The sequence below is a fragment of the Peromyscus eremicus genome, chromosome 8a (assembly GCF_949786415.1).
Source record: "Peromyscus eremicus chromosome 8a, PerEre_H2_v1, whole genome shotgun sequence".
NCBI classification, from domain to species: domain Eukaryota; kingdom Metazoa; phylum Chordata; class Mammalia; order Rodentia; family Cricetidae; genus Peromyscus; species Peromyscus eremicus.
This window is the reverse complement of record NC_081423.1, coordinates 81,823,832-81,841,778: the sequence shown is the minus strand read 5'-3', so window position 1 is coordinate 81,841,778 and position 17,947 is coordinate 81,823,832.

The window sequence follows — 17,947 nt, the reverse complement described above, 5'->3', positions numbered from 1 at the left end:
CAGGGACACTATACCTGCATTCCTCAGTTACAGTAACTCGCTGTAGTTGACTACCCAGCACCGTTAATGTTTGATTCCACACTCTTCGGTTTCCTGAGAGGAAGCCTGATGTGTGCGGTCATCCTTTGGTCATTTTTTCCATGATTCTACATGGAACTTTCTCACAGTTTCTTGTGGGTCAGAGAACTCTGTTATCAACAGGTCTAGGTCTGTTATTCAAAACGTCTCATTCCAGACAAATTAGATAGCCACAGATAGATAGACTCCCAGAAGGTGAGATGGAGCAGGAAAGTTGTTAAATACGAGCAGGAAACTTGTGAAGCCTGGGGTTCTTACAGTGCCAAGAGCATGGAAGCATCTCCTGCCTTTACCGAGGACTGGGGAAGAAGCTCTAGACCAAGGCTGCCAGAGTAGGCTGCTGGCACTGGCCAAAAGTGAATTATTTAAGATAGGACTAGTCAGTGGGGAAGGATTAGATTGAAGTTTATGTTAGACTAATGCATGTAGACACCACTTTGAGAAGGTTCTTGATTTAGAGAATACAGAGTATAACAAGTCTTTGATATCTCATGTCCCATAAGCATTGGACAAGTAGCTTAAACTGGGTAAGTATAAACTACACTGAAATATCTTAAGCCTCTCTACCTCACATGATGTTCATTTGTTTTGTTTATGAGTGCATAAACTTAAGGATTTAAATTTTATTGGTTCTAGGAAAAAAGGAATTCATAATCGCCCGATTTTGTAGAAAATTCTTATTCTGCAACCTGCCCAGACAGCCTACAGGCCTTTCTCTAAATGACTCTGACCCAAACAGAACAGCTAGGTGCAGCATAATAGTGTTTCTGTCAGCAAGAGGCGCGTGTGTCAGACTGGTCCCATCACAGATACCTGAGCTGTTGGAATTTCCACTGTACTCTTACATGTTTAGGTACAAATGCTTCCTGTTGGATTGTGGGTACCTGTTATTGAATGTGGTAGCACACTGCACTGAATTATGAGGCAGGACAGAAAAGAAGATCGTGGGGACATGGAAACAAAGGAGCCGCTCACCAAGGAGTCTGGAAGGCCAGGCAGGGGCTCAAACACAACTGCCCTTTGCTGTGAAGGCTGCCAACAGAACATTCCTTTCCAGTATGGGTGTTGTGAAGACGGCAATGAAGCCGGTTTAAAGCCTGGGTGTGCGTGGCATTGTAGGGCCTCGCTCCTTCACCCAGGCGTTTTCTAGGAATTTCAACACTAGCTAGTAATGATTTCCTGCCTCTCCCATAATAATTTATAATCCTGGCAGTGCCCCTCAGGAACCACCCTTTGATCTCATTTGGGTTTCTTCACAACCTTTTGAAGATAATAGCTTCAAAACCCAAAATTTTCTATATGACTATTGTAAAAACAATGAAGTGTCACTCTGAGAAGCCCACACACATGCTCTCGGGTATGTTTTTCTTTCTGAACACCTCTCTTTGACTATGGCTTATAAAATCTAAATTAAGATACCTCTAATATGAGACTGAGAAATGATTCAGTGGTTAAGAATGCTGGTTGAGGGGCTGGAGAGATGGCTCAGAGGTTAAGAGCACTGACTGCTCTTCCAGAGGTCCTGAGTTCAATTCCCAGCACCCACATGGTGGCTCACTACCATCTGTAATGAGATCTGGTACCCTCTCCTGTATACATAATAAATAAATAAATCTTTTAAAAAAAAAAAAAAGAATGCTGGTTGATCTAGAGGGTTCGGGTGTGAGTCCCAGTACACACATGGCAGCTCACAACCATCTTTAACTCCAGCTCCAGTGGATCCAATGCCCTCTTCTGGCCTCTGAGGGCACCAGGCATGCAGGTGGTACACATCCCATACATGCAGGCAAGACACTTATAAATCCTTTTTAAAGATAACTAATATAATAAGCCCACCTCTGCTTCATACTGTCTAGTCCAGAAATTATTTACTATGCCCAACCCAATGATCTCAAGTCTCTTGAGCCGGGCGGTGGTGGCGCACGCCTTTAATCCCAGCACTCGGGAGGCAGAGCCAGGCGGATCTCTGTGAGTTCGAGGCCAGCCTGGGCTACCAAGGGAGTTCCAGGAAAGGCGCAAAGCTACACAGAGAAACCCTGTCTCAAAAAACCAAAAAGAAAAAGAAAAAAAAGTCAAGTCTCTTGAAAGATAAGAGAACCCAGGCTTGGAGGCAGCATCATGGAACTATGTCTCCCTATTCATGGACTTGACAGATTGTAGCCTAGTAGCCATCATCTAGAGCTGGAGTGCATATCATCTAGGCTTGTAGACACACACTTCATGATGTTTGCTTGACAAAAATAACCCAACAATAGATTTTTTTAATGTCCCTTTTACTAAGTGATGCATGGCTATATATAATTTTTTTGTTTTGTTTTTTTGAGACAGGGTCTCTCTGTGTAGCCCTGGCTGTACATAGACCAGGCTGCCCTTGAACTCAAGAGATCCATCTGCCCTATGCCTCCCAAGTTCTGGGATTAAAGGCGTGCACCACCACTGACAGTTGCATTCTTTAAAGCAGAGAATTGGGGAGAAGCAAAGTGCTATCTCATTTTGGTGTGATAATGTAAAGGCCAAATGGAAAATATTCAAGGACTATCCAAAAAAGGAATCTGAAGTCATGGATGGCTACTGGGTGTAGCTAACCCGCATCCAAATCTTTGGTTTTGCTCCTCCCCATTTCCATACCAGTCCTGGAGAGGAGACAGTGGGTGCCAACAGGATGAAATTCTTATCGCCTGCAGTTAAACGGAAGCTTTAGTTTTTCATGTGAACAAGCAATGAAGCAGAGATCATAATTTGTTAAATCCTCCTTTTAGAAACAGTTCCGCTCCACCCCCAAGCGCTACCCCAGCGAGTCTCCACCTGGTCTCACCTCCTGCTTGGGTTTTGTCTTGTTGCTCTTCACCCTGGGGCGACCTTGCTGGGACAACTACCGCTGACTTCCTAATGATCTGCATTCAGATGGCTTAGGATGGCTTAACGTCTTCCAAATGGAAAGTGGACTGCTGGGGAGCACGTTTGAAGCCCTTTTAGAAGACACCATGCTGAATTATAACTCGACTTACTGTGAAAATGAGTCTTCCAACAGTATGGTAAGGAAAACAGCTTAGTTCAAAATGATAGACGTGTGTTAATAACCATTAACACTTTATCAATGTCTTAACTGTCGTCTTGAACCACATGAAATTGCCCACAATTTGATTAGTTTGCTTTTGTCTGTGTGTGTGCTTGTGTACACGTTCATGTGTGTCTGTGTGTGTCTGTGTATCTGTGTCTGTGTGTGCAGGTGCACACACGTGCATGTGGAGACCAGAGGTTGATGACAAATGTCTTCCTCTATCAGTCTCTACCTTTTTTTAGACAGGTCTGTCACTGAATTTGAAGCTCACTGATTGAACTAGTCTGTCTGGCCAGCAAGCCCCTGGGATCTCCACCCTACCTCCCAACCCAGGCCACCCTCCCCGCCCCCACCCACCAAGCATTAAGATTATAGGTACACACCACTGTGCTCAGCTTTTTATGTGGGTGTGAGGGATTCGAACTCAGATCCTTAAACTTGCACAACACGCACTTTGCCAACTGAGCCACCTCCCATGTTATCTACAGAATGACACTTCTACCTGCTTGCTAACAAATCTGCATTTTAACCCCCAAGTACGAGTGCTTGCATGCAGTTTGCAATTCACCAGTCTGACCTGCATTCTTCTGTAGTTTTAGTGTTCAAGGAAACCCAGATTAAAATTCAAATCCCAAGGTACTCAGCATTTAACATCCTGATCTTCTGATTTATTTTTATCTTCATTATGTGTAATGTGTCCCTGTTTGTGTGAGGGTATATGCATGGGTATGCAGTTACCATCGGAGGCCAGAAGAAGACATCAGACCCCTCGTGCTGGAATTACAGGCAATTGTGAACCACCTGATGTGGGTACTAGGAATGAACTTGGGTCTTCTGCAAATGCAGCAAGGGCTCTTAACCACTGAGCCATCTCTCCAGCCCCAACTTGCTGGTATACACACCCCAGTAGCCAAATAGTCAAACCACCTGTTTGGGTTCACATGGTTTCACTATCAATAATGTTTTTCTTCATTTACTTAAAGAATAAAAATGTTAAGTAGGGAGGGGAAATTCCCAAATGCAGTTTGCTCTTTACATAAAACTCAGATAGTATCTGCAGATAATGGCTCCTTTTGATGTACTGTTTGAAAGTAAGAGAGACTGCATGACATTCAGGAAAGGCAACCTTAGATGAGCCACCTCCAGCTCCTGCCAGGCACTTGGTCCAAAGGTCTCCCGAGGGCATCATATTCTATTTAAATAAATACTCTGGTCTAGGATAAACCATCGTCTCTTATAATAGCTCATTACCTCCATAGCCAAATTTAAAAAAAAAAAAAAAAAAGTTCTCTGAGCTAAAATCTGCTTGCCTATACTTTCAAATCTTCTTACAAATACACCTTGGTTTGAAAAAGAACAAATGTGACATCCTTCCAAGTAAAAGATTAACTATTTCAAGACAAGTGTCGGCCGGGCATTGGTGGCGCAAGCCTTTAATCCCAGCACTTGGGAGGCAGAGCCAGGTGGATCTTTGTGAGTTCGAGGCCAGCCTGGTCTACAGAGTGAGATCCAGGAAAGGCGCAAAACTACACAGAGAAACCCTGTCTCGGAAAAAAAAAAAAGAAAGAAAGAAAAGTGTCCCTTGAGATACCGAGCTCATAATCCTCTTCTCCTGCCATGTGACTGCCTTTTCTACCTCTGAGGTCCAGAAAGTGACCTTCTGTAGCACAGAAAAATCATGGTTTTTCTCAGTGTTTGGCATTCAATTGAGGCACCAGATCCCTACACCCTAGAATCATTGGTTAAAATGGGGTGAGGTGCTGTGGAACAAGCCTTTTCTATACTATGAATATGTATTACTTTCACTGGTTAATAAAAAGCTGACAGGCTGATAGCTGGGCAGGAAGTTAGGCAGGAAAGCCAAACTGGGAATGATGGGAAAAAGGAGGGTGAAGTTGGGAGAGACACCAGCCAGCTGCCCAAGAAGCAAGACATGCTAGAGGACAGGTAAAGGCATGAGTCACATGGCCATACATAGATTAATAGAAATGGGTTCATTTAAATGTAAGAGTTAGCTAGTGCCAAGCCTGAGCTATCAGCCAAGCATTTATAATCATAGTCAGCCTCTTAGTTATTTGAGACCAGGCAATCAGAACAGGAAACATCTGTTTACAGTGGGATCCCCTATAGTGATTTCAGGGTCCCATACAACACACACACACAAAAAAAATGTTTTAGCCATATTATAGAACCAACCATAAATATTGATGGGCATTTTCATAAGTAGCAAAATGGAGAACATACAGATACAACTCACTAGCTCAATACTTACTTCTTCCTTTTTCCTTCTTCCTTCTTTCTCCCCTTTCTCCCTCTCTTTCTTTCTCTCCTTTTCTTTCGTGTGTGTGTGTGTGTGTGTGTGTGTGGTTTTGACACAGAGCCCCACATATCCCAGGCTGGTCTGGAACTCCCTATGTAGCAGAGGATGCTTTTGAACTCCTGATCCTCCTCCTGCCCCTCCCAGGTGTTGGCATTTTGGAATAAGCCACACCTTGTTTATGCTGTGCTGGGGCTTCCTGAAGCTCAGTCATTTTCAGACTCTTACTACGTTTGTAGCATTTCTAGGTACCACCGCTGCTGTTATTACTAAACAGCCTTCTTGGAATTAGCTTCTCCTACTTCTTTATTTTAAGGGGAAGTTTTCAGTCAGCACAAATACAAAACTATTGCTTTGTGTAAAAGAAAACCATCTTAAACACAAAGATGTCAGGAATTGTACTTAAATTTAACATCTACTATTTTAAAGTTGCTAGGGTTGCAGGAATGTTGTCTGCTTAGAAATTCTTCCCTTGGGCCTGGGGGATGTAGCCCAGTTGGTAGAGTATTTGCCTGGCATTCAAGAAGTCCTGAGGGGTTGGGGATTTAGCTCAGTGGTAGAGCGCTTGCCTAGCAAACACAAGGCCCTGGGTTCGGTCCTCAGCTCCAGAGGGAAAAAAAAAAAAAAAAAGAAGAAGAAGAAGAAGTCCTAAGTTCATTCCCCAGCACTGCATAAAATTGGGCTTGGTGGCACACACCTTTAATCCCAGTTACTTGGGAGGTAAAGCAGGAAGATCTTTCAAGGTCATCCTTGGCTACTTGGTGAGTTTCAGGACAGCCTGGGCTAGTTGAGACCCCATCTCAAAACAAAATTGTTCCTGGGGATTAATCTCAATTGTCAGCTTGATGGGATTCAGAATCCCCATGGAAACAAACTTCTAGGTGTGTGTATGAGGGAGTTAAGTGTGAAGCACCACCATAAATATGGATGGCGCCACTCCATTGGCTGGGACTGAATGCCGCATGTATGATCAGCGTCTCCACACTCCTATCTCCATGTCTTACCCCACCACAATGGACTACACACTCCACTCACTGTGAGCCAAAATAAGCCCCTCCTTCCTTAAATTGCTTCTGTCAGGGTTCTATCACAGCAACTAATAGGGGTGCTTTCATATTCTGTGTTATCCGGGCATACATGTGCTCCATGTCATAAAAAGGAAGCAATTTCATGTTATCCCCAGTCCAGCTCCTACAGACCATTAATGGTTTGTTTGTTCTAAATTAATCCCTTCCCAGACCACACGCCCCTGGAGAAGCACAAGGTTGATATTGGCAGACACTAACTAGACTCATTCTACCAAGAAGTGGCTGATGGGCAGAGAATGACAGAAGGATGCAAGTGACAATAAGGAGGGAGACATAGACATCACAGGCCTCAAGAACATGGCTGACCAACTGACAGCAGGCCACGCCTGAGCTCCGGTGACAGATGGCTTGGTTCCCCTACATAATCTGTATGCTGTAGTTAAGGTGGAAGATGGCTCCTTGGGATAGTGATCCATTGTCTCCCCAGATTTCTGGCTCTCTGAATAAAGCATAGTTTAGGGATTCCATTCCTGGGTTTTGCCCGTGTGACGGGTGGCATGGCCCAGTTACACAATGAGAGATGTTACTAATATACTGGATCAATAAGAGGAAGTTACGTTCATAGTCACCTAGCAATAATAAGAGCCAACATGAGTGCTTACTCTGTGCTCAAGAGCTTTTGATGCAATGTCTGATTGTTTTGGCTTTTTAAAAAGATTTACTTTTTGTGCCTGCATGTGTATATGGGTTTGATGTGCATACATGTGGGTAGGAGGAAATAAGAGAAGAGTGCCAGGTGCCCTGTTCTGTCACTGTCTGCCTTGTCCCTTGGAGAAATGGGGTCTCTCAGTTAACCCAAGCCTAGACTGACAGCCAGGAAGTTCCAGTGATCCCCCTGTCTCTGTGCCCCTCTACCTCACCGCTAGTTTTACAAGCTAGTTTTACATGAGACCGCACCTGAAACGAGAGCCCACCAAAGTCTATATCTCAATTTATTAAGGGGTGCAATTGGAATACAGACTCACTAATACAAAGCAAGGTAGACGTCCTGCTGATCTGCCGCTGATCCAGCTGCCATTCTGCTCAAGGCCGGTAGGGACCAGATGCAAGCGGCCCTCGGCTGCCTGACCACCCAAGAGAGCGGACTCCTCTCCCTCAGCTTTTATGCACATACGCAGACAGAGCCACGCCCTAGGGCTTGTACTTCAAAGCCATTGGCTGAATGGAATGAATTCCCACAACACATACCTAGCCTTTCACCAGGGTTCTGGGAATTTGAACTCAAGTCTTCCCACTTGTGCAGCAAGCAGTCTTATCCACTGAGTCACCTCCGACCCTTTTGACTCAGTGTCTGAATCCTGAAGTGAATATTCAAATGAATCACTTTACCAAGGCAATCTATGTTTGAAATCTTTGGCCTGAGTTGATAAATGAGTTCCTATAAAGCATGTTTCCTGGAGAAAGAGAAAAAAACAGCCTCAGGCTGTAGCACAAGGTGCTAAGTGACAGAAGATGTGAGTCAATAACTCAAAAGATTCAAGGCAAACAAATCCATGAGACCAGCCTCTCATGTAAAACTGGGAGGGGCACATGTAAAAAACGACTCCCTTTTGAATCTCCTGCCCTCCGGTGCTGTCTGTACTGCCAAAATGAAAGTGTGCACACACAGCGGACAGAAGCCCGAAGCTCTGAAAGCCTGGAAAATTCAAGATGGGCAACCAGACAACCATCTTCCGAGTTTTTATGTGGGTTTTGTTTGTGTGTTTACCTTTACTGTGGTTTCCTGTGAATCTTCACTCTTGGGGTTCCGAATGCCTATAATCCTATCACTTGGGAGGTTGAGGATCTGGAGTCTGAGGTCAACCTGGGCTGCAGAGTAAGACTCTTTCACAAAAACAAAAAATAGCCGGGCAGTGGTAGTGCACGCCTTTTATCCCAGCACACAGGAGGCAGAAGCAGGGGATCTCTGTGAGTTCGAGGCCAACCTGGGCTACAGAGTAAGTTCCAGGAAAGGTGCAAAGCTACACAGAGAAACTCTGTCTCGGGGAAAATAAAAATAAAAAAATAAAAATGACCTACTTTTTCTTGTCTGTGTGAGCTCTGGGTAGGCCTTTTTCCGTGACCCCTCTCCACTCTATCTTTTGAGAGACTAGCTTTTTTTTTTTTTTTTTTTTTTTTAAGATTTATTTATTTATTATGTATACAGCATGTATGACAGCAGGCCAGAAGAGGGCACCAGATCTCATTACAGATGGTTGTGAGCCACCATGTGGTTGCTGGGAATTGAACTCAGGACCTCTGGAAGAGCAGTCAGTGCTTTTAACCCCTGAGCCATCTCTCCAGCCCCGAGAGACTAGCTTTAATGGAGCTCAATACCAGTGGCAGTTTCTGTGGCAAGTTCCCATACTGAATGTCAGTCAGCATTTCTCTAGGAAAGATGCCTGGGCCCCACCGACAACTACTGCATCCAAGGTGGTCAGGATGGAGCCAAGGAACCTAGCACATTGATTTTGCTGAAGCCCTTCATCTAACAAAAGAGAAATCAATACCCAAAGAAAAGATGTGAGTGACTCCTCTCAAACCCAACTACTTCAGAGCCAAGACTAGAACTAACTAGCCAAGACTAGTTCTATCTGGCTTCTTTCTCCTGGGGCGAGATCATCTTCAGAGCAAGAACCACATGTTCACACCTGACCACGCTGATCTCTGCCACGAGCCTGACATATCCTCCAGCATGTGGGACTTCTGAATGTTTCCTCCCCAAAACAGTGTCCAGCTGCTTTCCAGTAGTGGGTGACAGCATATTTCCTTCCCCAGTGTCCACAAACACCAAAACCAGGTGTAAGCAGCAGCCAGAAACTACAGTTTTCTGAGATTTCCAGAGCAGAACTGGTAAGATACAATCCATGCTTGACTATACAAGGATGGGTAGTGAAGAGCTCAGGTCAAGGACACAAACTTCAGTGAGGTACTGTGGAATCATCCTTCTGTACACTATGTGAGTATATGCTGCTATGGCTGGTTTAATAGACAAGCTGACTGGCCAAAAGCTGAACAGGATAAAGTTAGGCGGGAAAGCCAAACTGAGAATGATGGGATGAGGAAGAGCAGAGTCAGAGGAGATGCCAGCAAGATGGGCATGCTGTACTGAAAAAAGGTACCAAGCCATGTAGCAAAGCATAGATAAGAAATATGGGTTAATTTAAATGTAAGCGTTAGCTTGTAACAAGCCTGAGCTATTGGCCAAGCATTTACAATTAATATTAAGTCTTTGTGTCAGTTATTTGGGAAACAGCTTGCAGGACAAAAACTTCCACCTACAGTATGGTTTTAGTTCAAGCTGAGTCTTGTGTTTCCTCGTGTGCACAAGAGAGAAAAATGACTGTGGTATCCGTTTCTTGGCGTGACTGTGAGAAGAAAATGAGTTGGTGTAGAAAGCACTTTGTCCATTGCCTGAAATAAAGTAGACATTTGGCAGCCCTTAGCTGCAATTGCTACTGTCATGGATTATGACAACTGTGCTTTATTTTAGTCTTTCTTGTCAACTTGACACAATCTAGAGTCATCTGGGAAGAGGAAGCCACAGTGAAAGAATTGCCTTGATCAGATTAGGCAGCAGACATATCTGTGGGACACTGTCTTCACTGATGATTGATGACGCAGGATCCAGTCCATGATGGGCAGCACCATCCCTAGGCAGATGGGTCCTGTAAAAAAAGCTAACTAAGCCAGACAGGAAGCCTCTGAGCAGTGTTCCTCCAGAGCTCCTGCCTCCTTTGTCCTCCTTTAAGGATGGACTGTAACCTGTAAGATGACATAAAGCTTTTCCTTTCTCTTAAGCTGCTTTGTTCAGGGTGTTTTGTCACAGCAACAGGACAAAGCAAACAAGGATAGTCATCTTGTGATGATGGTGACAAATCAAAACAGAGCTCCTGAGAAAACTCGAGAAACATCTACACCATCCATCGATGTACCTAAATGCCACCAAGGAAAGCTATGACTCAATCTACCACAATGTAAGTTTGAGCAACACTGGGTTAACAGGACGGAGAGTCAGCTTGGAGTTAGGAAAAGGAAGCGTTTCCATCTTTCACGTTGCAGAACCCTGCAGGTGCCAGTCTTGGCCCAAATGCTTCCCAGGCTTTAATCTCATGGAAGCCTACCCATACTGCTGTGGGATGTATGGCAAATGTGTTGCTAATTAATCAATAAAACACTGATTGGCTGTTGGCTAGGCAGGAAGTATAGGTGGGGCAAGGAGGAGAATAAAGCTGGGAAGTGGAAGGCTGAGTCAGAGAGACACTGCCAGCCGCCACGATGAGAAACAGCTTGTGAAGATGCCGGTAAGCCACGAGCCATGTGGCAAGGTATAGATTAAAGGAAATGGATTAATTTAAGCTATAAGAACAGTTAGCAAGAAGCCTGCCACGGCCATACAGTTTGAAAGCAACATAAGTCTCTGTGTTTACTTGGTCGGGTCTGAGAGGCTGTGGGACTGGCAGGTGAAAGAGATATATCCTGACTGTGGGCCAGGCAGGAAAACTTAAGCTACACCATACCTTAATATGATGTGGACTGGGAACATCATTCCCATTTGGCAGATAGAGAAATCAAGGTTCAGTCAGGTCAAATAACTTGTCCAAGATCTTAAGACTTATACTGAATGCTGGATTCCCACCTGGATCTGGCTGATAGATATCCTGCTGTGAGATACAAACTCAGAATGATAGCAAACTCCTTTTCCTCGTTGAAGTTCTTCAAAATCCCACCCCTAGCCAAGCATGAGGGCACATGCCTATTGTCACTTGGGATGTAGGAGCAAGAAGATAAGAGTTCAAGGTCATCCTTGGCTAGGCAGTGGGTCTGAGGCCAGCCTGGGTTACCTAGCAAGTTCCACGCCAGGACATTCTGTCTCAAACAAGCAAAACCCATCAACCAGGCTATTAAGATGGCTCAGGAGGTAAAGGTACTTACCACATAAACCTAGCATCCTGAGTTCAATCCCTGGAATCCATGAAAAAAATGGAAGGAGAGAATGGACTCCACAAAATTGTCCTCTGTCCAAGCAAAGTGGCACATGCCTTTAATCCTAGAACCAGGAGACAAAGGAAGATGGATCTTTGTGAGTTCAAGGCCAGCCTGTTCTACATAGTAAGTTCCAGGCCAGGGCTACACAGTGAGACCCTGTCTCAAAAACAAAACAAACAACCCTGTACACACAGTGATAAACAACAAAATAATGTACGTATTTTAAAACCATAAACTCTTTGTCAACCTATCTAATTCTTAAAAAAAAAAATGGTTAAGAGTGTGTGGCTGGGCTGGAGAGATGGCTCAGCGGTTAAGAGCACTGCTTGTTCTTTCAAAGGTCCTGAGTTCAATTCCCAGCACCCACATGGTGGCTCACAACCATCTGTAATGAGATCTGGTGCTCTCTTCTGGCCTGTAGGGATATGTGCAGGCAGAACACTGTATACATAATAAATAAATAAATAAACCTTTAAAGAGTGTGTGGCTAAAATCTTCCCCAGGGGGAAACACAGCATCTAGCACTTCTCCTAAGGTTCCAACATCAAATCATGGCACAAGCCCAAGTTCACTCTGGGGAACCAATGAGTTTACTGGGCTCCCTTGTGGAGCAGAGGGTTACTTACAGGGATGTGAGTGCTCCTCCCCATCAGACCACACCTGGAAAGCCTTTAACCAGCAGGGGTGAGGCTTCCCAGTAGCAGCAATTAAAGCAGGTTGCACACAACAGGTAGTAGGAAGCAGCTGGGTACTCAGGTAAGGGTCTCATGACCCTCCCCACCCCTTCACAAGGAAGTGTGTGGTGGTTTGAATAAAAATGGCCCCCAAAGGCCCATAGGGAGTGGCACTATTAGGAGGTGTGGCCTTGGTGGAACAGGTGTGACCTTGTTGGAGGAAGTATGAGGTTTCAAAAGCTCAAGCCAGGCCCAGTAACTCACTTGCTTTTACTGCTGTCTGCGGATACAGATACAGGAACTCTCAGCTACCTCTCCAGCACCATGTCTACCTGCATGCTGCCATGCTTCCCACCATGATAATGGACTAAACCTCTGAACTGTAAGCCAGCCCCAGTTACATGTTTTCCTTCATAAGTGTTGCCATGGTCATGGCATCTATTCACAGCTACAGAAACGCTAAGACGCCGGGCGGTGGTGGTGCACGCCTTTAATCCCAGCACTCGGGAGGCAGAGCCAGGCGGATCTCTGTGAGTTCGAGGCCAGCCTGGGCTACCAAGGGAGATCCAGGAAAGGCGCAAAGCTACACAGAGAAACCCTGTCTGGAAAAAACAAAAAAAAAAAAAAAAAAAAAAGAAAGAAAAGAAAAAAGAAACCCTAAGACAGAGTGTAAGCCGTCAACAAGCCCAGCTGAGCTGATGCTTTTGCATGGTGCACAGCAGAATCGCTAAGATGGAGGAGGCTGCTTGGCTGGGAGGGCTCTCATGACAGAGAGTGAATGACTTTTACAAATGACTTCCTCTTATTGAACAGGAAGAGACATGCTTATCCCACAGTCACTTCCCGGAGCTTAGCAAAGAAAAAAACAAAAACACAGATGACATTCCCAGTAGTAAATAGCAGCTGTGTGTGTTTTCGAAATCCTTTGGTGGGTGTGTCTAGCCTGGTCCTCTTTGCAGAGAAACTCTTCCAGCATACCCAGCTGCTATTGTTACACAGAGTGTAGGCTTTAACTACAAAGACTGCATGGAAAAGCCTATGAAAGAGCCAACCATGAGGCTATCTATCCTAAATACTTCACAATCCAGTTGAGCACCTAAGCCGCACAAAATATGCAGTGAAGCTGGGGGGTGGATGATGAGTTTATCTAATTATTCTTTATCAATAAAAACTCGAGAGTCGGGCTGGAGAGATGGCTCAGAGGTTAAGAGCACTGGCTGTTCTTCCAGAGGTCCTGAGTTCAATTCCCAGCAACCACATGGTGGCTCACAACCATCTGTAATGAGATCTGGTGCCCTCTTCTGGCCTGCAGGGATATGTGCAGACAGAACACTGTATACATAATAAATAAATAAATCATTAAAAAAAAAAAAAAAAAAAAAAAAAAAAAAAAAACTCGAGAGTCAGATACTGGGGTACGAACCTGAATGATCTGAAAAGTGGAGGAGAAGTGACCAGTGACCTCCTATCTCTGTCGTTCCTCCATCCAAAAGGCCTAGACCCTCTCTAAGCCCTGCCCTACTACTTCCTGTCTCTCTCTCTGTCCTCAGTCCTCCAAAACCTCTATGGTTAATTTTGGTCAGCTAGTAGCTAGCCCCACCCTCTGATTCAAAGAAACTTTATTGTCAGAACGCAAACAAAATATCACACAACAGATGGACATGTGGAAAGCCCCAAGAAATCTTCACTTGGCAGAAGCCATATTCACTTGCTGTGAGCTTAAACCCAAGTCAGTGCCCAAAGAAGGATCTGTGTGTGTCTCCTTGCTTGCTGGAATTATATTTTAAAAGTCTTTTTTTTTTTTTTTTCACTCTTTCTACCCACTGTGAAAATAAATTTTGTCTTTTCCCACTCACCCGGCTTCCCAAGTGAGGCAGTTAAACCTGAGAAGAAGCAGTGGAGAGAAAAAAAGTTGATGGGGTTTGGGAAACACCAGCCCCAAAACATGGTGTGGGGTCAGTGAGATAACACAGCAGCAAAGGTGCTTGCTCTCAAGACTAATGGTTTGAGCCTGATTCCCACAACCCATACCCAGGATGGAGAGAACTGGCTTCCAAAAAGTTGTATTCTCACTGTTAATCCCAAAGAGTCAAGGAGAAAGACCACCACCCCAAATTATCACGGCCAAATTAATTTAAGCAAACAATTAATTAAAGCAAGATTTTTTTTTTTAATTTGTGTACATGGGCTGCCTCCCCCTAAGACAGGGTTCAGGAGGTCAGCCTTGGATGTGAGGAAGACAAAGTTTTTATAGCTCAGGGATAAGGGGTTTCCAAATGACCAAAATAGGCGGGGATACAGGAGCAAAACATAAGCATAACAAGTTAGTTGTAACAAGCTCCTGAAAGAAAGATGTGATTGCAAGGTGGTCATAATGAGGTAGTCATAACAACCTTTTGAAACAAAGGTAGAGGTTGCAAGATGGTTTTGAAACAAAGACATGATGGCCTTTCCTGTAGCAGACAGTACAGAACCATTTGTAGTTAAGGTTAAAGGTGGGGCACAGCCCAATACTTGAGAAACAAAGATTTAATTTAGTTATAAACATGAATGAGCCTGGTTTGTCTTTACTATAAGATGGCTTTTAAGCCTAAGATGGAGGCAGGCTGGGTCATCATTCCTCCCTTGTCTTATGTGTGCCTGTCAATCTTTGATAGAGTCTTAGCTCTAAGCATTCTTTAACCGGGGGTGGGAGGGAACAAAATTTATAATTCTTTGAAATATACATGGTCCATTTATAAATTATACCTGATTGGTTAGCATAAAAAAACTTTTTTCCCCAAAGGTTTATTTATTTATTATATATACAATATTCTGTCTGCATGTGTTCTTGCAGGCCAGAAGATGGCACCAGATCTCATTATAGGTGGTTGTGAGCCACCATGTCATTGCTGGGAATTGAACTCATGACCTCTGGAAGAGTAGTCAGTGCTCTTAACCGCTGAGCCATCTCTCCAGTCCTTTGTTGTTGTTGTTGTTGTTGTTGTTGTTGTTGCTGTTGTTTTCAAGACAAGGTTTCTCTGTGTTGCCCTGGCTCTCTTGGAACTCGATCTGTAGACCAGGCTGACCTCAAACTCACAGAGATCTTCCTGCCTCTGCCTTCCAAGTGCTGGGATTAAAGGCATGCACCACCACTGCCCATCAAAAAAGAACAAAATTTTTAAAGCAATATAATCTTGGTATACTGTAGCTAGAGTTTTCCTGCCTGGCCCACAGTCAGGACAAATCTCTCTCACCTGCCATTCCCACAGCCGCTCAGACTCAACCAAGTAAACACAAACTGTATGGCCATGGCAGGTTTTTTGCTAACTTTTCTTACAGCTTAAATTAATCCATTTCTATAAATCTATACCTTGCCACGTGGCTCGTGGCTTACCGGCATCTTCACATGCTGTTTGTCATCGTGGTGGCTGGCAGTGTCTCTCTCTTAGCCTTTCCACTTCCCAGCTTTATTCTCCTCTTTGTCCCGCCTATACTTCCTGCCTGGCCACTGGCCAATCAGTGATTTATTTATTGACCAATCAGCAACACACTTGACATACAGACCATCCCACAGCAGTATACTAATAGGTGCTATTTGCCAGTGAGTTTCCCTTGGACCTAATGACAAGGGGCAACATATTCTCCTCTGTAACTACTTCCTGCTGAAATTAGGATACCATTGACAGGGTCCTGGAAGGCTGCGGTATTAGCCAAAGTCCAGGAGGGGATTAGGGCAATATGGTATTCATTAGAAGTATCCGGTTAGCTGACCCAGCTGAAGAGACAGGGAGCAGTCACATTGACTGGACTGGTTTACATCAGCTTTCATCAAGTTCAAGGCTTTGTAGGACTACCTGGGCCAGGTGTGATTGAGATCACCTTTGGAGCAGTTTGTAGTCCACAGCTGATTTCTGGATGGTGGCTACCAGGTGAGTGGAACTCTGCCAACACAGATACAGACTAGAGACAGATGTTAAAGAACTTAAAGGAAGTCCTTACATTTGGAGCTTTCCCTTCAGGAATAGGCAAAAGGCAGGGAAGCTTAGGCTGTTGATTGGCAGGAGTACTTGTCCAGAGTCTATTTGACCTGTGAGAGGTGGACCCGTCTTAAGACTTTCTGACTCCCTGGAGCTTACATCACCATTGTTTGGAATCTGCACCGAAATCCACATTGTAGACATAGCAGCCAGCAATTGTCTGTAAAACAGCTGGAGTAGAGTCATATCTTTGAGTCATACCAAAAGCTATGGCTTTGGGTTAAAAAGAACATTTTTTTTCTCTCCAGGGGGCTGGATATGTAAATTGGAGAGAGGTGCTTTCAGCATGATGAGAGGCATCTTTAAGTCTATATTTAGAAACAACCAGAGGAAATCCAAAATCATTTTGTAACTGATAATAGTAGTCAGTACTTTACCAGTTTATTAGAACTCCATTGATTAATGTTAAAACTTTGAATTTTTGAAACCTTAGTATAATAATAGCACAGAGTAACTTGTATTTATATACCTTAAAACATTTTCTTAGACTTTCACAACTTATTTAGACTTTATATCCTTTGATGTTTCTAATTTAAATTATTTTTAGACTTTCATGGTTTATATAAACCTTTCTATCCAATTATTTATCATTAGACATATATAAGTGGTTAATTACTGACAGCAGTCTTTGCAAAGCAAGTTCCTTTAAATAGTGAAAGTTACACCTGACACCTGTTTATCCTTGAATACGAAGCCCGTTGGTGAGGCAAACCTGTCTGTCAGTCTGTCTTTTTCATCAGGACACCTAATAGCTCTAGAAAAGTAAGGCCTGGTTTTCGTATGTGAAATGCAGTGACCAGGCAGTGGCTGCTAAACTCTGACCTACAGTTAGCCGTCAACACCAGCAGAGAAGGCGTCAACTCCACCTGAGAAGGGTAATGATGGAGACCAAATGGCCTATGTATCAGTTAAAATGACAGAGACTTACCTTCTACCTAGACAGTTGCCCTAGGCTCCCATGGTCTCAGTGGCTTCCTTGGAGGCAGTGGTCAGTCTTTGGCTGTTATACAAAACAGAATTTAATCTGCCATACAGAGCAGCACCAGTTTTTGGCTGCCAGACCCAGGTTTGGGAGATTTTCCTGTGGAATTTGGGACAATTGACCCCACTTTGACTTATGCAGAGTAGGGCACTCACCCCAACAGTGTCCACATTTTGGGCACAGCCCTGGTGTCAGGCGAAGCCTGGGGCCATTATGTGCAGTGATTAGCATTATCACAATCCAGGTGGAGTCATTGGTGCTCCATATGAGTTCAAAAAAACAAACAAAAACCACAACTTTTTCTTAAAACATTGTGTTCTCAAACTACTGAATATTTTAAGTAGAAGAAATTTGAGAAATGGACTTTCTGAATTCCTCTTGAACTGAGTTTTAGACTGCTCTGAGAGGTGTCCTCCCTATGGCTCAGGAAGGGAACATCCTTGTCCCAAAGAGGGACATGGGGAGGGGTTAGACAGGCATTCCCAACCGAGCCAGCTTCCCTCCTCTTCCCCTCAGCTCCCTCTGTCCTGTGGGATGTGGAAGCCTTGCACTTTCCATCAACCTGTTACATGCTCACAGTTAACTGTTTCTTGGGGTCTTTGTTAGGCCTCAGACATTCCACATGTCTAGAAATGAGGTCAAGCTGGACTAGAGAAGGATTCCTGGTGGTTAGGTAAAAGCCAGCTCAGGAACTTGTGAAACAGCTTTTCCATCCCCAAGGGGAGTCATTTCCTTGTCTCTGGCAGAAGGGACATGGCTT